Source organism: Nannobrachium achirus (genome assembly GCF_963921795.1).
Source record: "Nannobrachium achirus genome assembly, chromosome: 22".
Lineage (NCBI taxonomy): Eukaryota > Metazoa > Chordata > Actinopteri > Myctophiformes > Myctophidae > Nannobrachium > Nannobrachium achirus.
This window is the reverse complement of record NC_137829.1, coordinates 20,735,384-20,737,824: the sequence shown is the minus strand read 5'-3', so window position 1 is coordinate 20,737,824 and position 2,441 is coordinate 20,735,384.

The following is a 2,441-nucleotide window of genomic DNA, read 5'->3' as shown; positions in this document are numbered from 1 at the left end:
CCCCCCCCCACACCCCCAGAAAAAGAAACAAAAGTATATATACGAAGCAAACAACCACAGCTCTAACAAAATCTAGATTTGTAAAGACAAAAGTAGAAGGCAACAGGACATTTTATTTCTGTTTTTTTCTCCCCCCCCCCCAATTGTTTTAGATATATAAGTTCTGTAAGTTTTAAAAGCTGGGAGTTCCTTAGAATGTCAATTAGCTTGCCGTTGTGGCACATTGCTCGCTCGCGCCGTCGTCTGCCCTTGGTCTGCGCTTTGTGAAACCAGTGGCATATAGAAGAGTGATGGTGACTGTTTTTGTTCTGTTTTAGACTTGTGTTTCTTGGGAATGGGCAAAAAAAACACATAAGCATAAAACTGGTTGATGTACAAGCTTCAGTTTGTTATCGCCCCGTAGAACTCCTGTGCCATTTTTTAGACTTTGTACCATTGCGTTGGACTCCAGGGTCTTAACAGTTTCTTCAGTTCTCCTACTTTTTTTAGGCCATTTTGTTTGATTTATTTTGCGTTCTAGACTTTTATCAGTCTATTAAGAAGAGTAGAAGATCGCTGGAGAGAATGGAGAGAAGAAAGACCTAGAAATCAGAGGTTTATCTAAATCTAACATGCTGTTATGGAGTCGTGCTTTAGATACACTATTCTAGAGTTTGTCTTTTGGTATATTATATCTATTGTTTTGCTTTGTTATTTTTCTTACTGTATGATCCCTCTATACAACACATGGTCGGACACTGTGTGAACGTTGGTGATTGATTGTTTAATCGCAACCTATGGATTGCCAAAGAGCTGTGTATACGTACGTACGCCGGGGTGTGCACACATTTCGGAGAAAAGAAAAAAGGGGGTTCAGGACGGAGAGAAACAGAGAACCTGTCTCTTTTCTCTACCTCTCTTAACAGCCCCCTCCCCCCTCCCCCAATTAAGGAACGCCCAGAGGAAGAGAAAGGGCCATGGACTATAGGAGGGTGGGATTCAAACCGTCGACTTTCTTGGACACACAATTGAGCCTTAAGCTAACTACAGTATACGCTGTTTTCGGAGGAGAGCCATTGAGGAGGGCCATTGCTGCCGGAGAGACTGATAACACTGACACAGACAGACAGACAGACAGACAGACAGACAGACAGACAGACAGACAGACAGATAGAGAGAGAGCGGGAGAGACGGGGAAATGCATAGAGAGAGAGACAGAGAGAGAGAGAGAGACAGACAGACAGACAGACAATGAGACAATTACAGACATACAGACACTGGCAGACACCCAGAACGAAAGACACGCAAACCCAAAATGACAGACTGGGAAGATAAAAGACATTGAGTTAGCGAGAGACAGACTGACAGAGAGAGAGAGAGAGAGAGAGAGAGAGAGAGAGAGAGAGAGAGAGAGAGAGAGAGAGAGAGAGAGAGAGAGAAGCAGACATTGGTCAGAGGGGTGGTCCGCAAAAGATTTTTAAGATTTTCAAGTGGGCCCCCACACACACAAACGGACCCACTCAAATTCCTCACAAAAACACTTTTCCCGCTTTCTCTCCTTCCCTCCATCTCCATCCAAGGGTGTGATAAGTTCATATATAGCCGTCAGGACCTATATCCTGGTTAAGTCGAGACAGAAAGGGGGCGATTATTAAAAAGTGTTGAAAGATGCTGCTGAGACGGAGGGAGGGAGAGAGAGTAGTATAGAAAGTATTCTGTCCATTGTACTGTGTTTCCACTGGACTGTGTCAGACTGTTTTCCAAGTGCCTTGGAGCTACTCTCTCTCTCTCTCTCTCTCTCTCTGCCACTTCTGGCCTAAATTATACTCAAGTTACGTGCCAGTGTCGTGCTCAGTAAATAGCAGATCTACAAGCTTGTTTTGAGCTTGTAGATCTGCTATATTTACGGCACGCAACACCAGCGTGCAACTAAGTATGAATCAGGCTTCACGCGCGTGCACAGACACGTCCTAAGCTGTGTATGCCTTTATTGATAGGGATAGACAGTATAGGCTGACAGGAAATTGGGGGAGAGAGAAGGGGAGTGACACTCAGCAAAGGCTGTCGGGATCGGGACTCGAACCCACAACACGCCGTCAGGCTACACTGGAGCCTACATGTAGGTGCCCGGACAGCTGCGCCAGTGGCGTACTTTTTACAGTATGATGTCTTTAAAGGCTACGTTTGCAATGGTTAATTTCTGTATGCCTCTCTCTGTCACAGACTCTTTCTCTCTGACAAGATACAGTAGTATTACCTCTTTCCGATGAACACACACACACACACACACACACACACACACACACACACACACACACACACACACACACACACACACACACACACACACACACACACCCCTCCGGCACTGGCCAGATAACTCAAACTGTTGTTTGTAGACTTTGTACAGAAATGTTTCTTTTTTTTAATGTTATTATTATTATTATTATTTAATAAAGGCT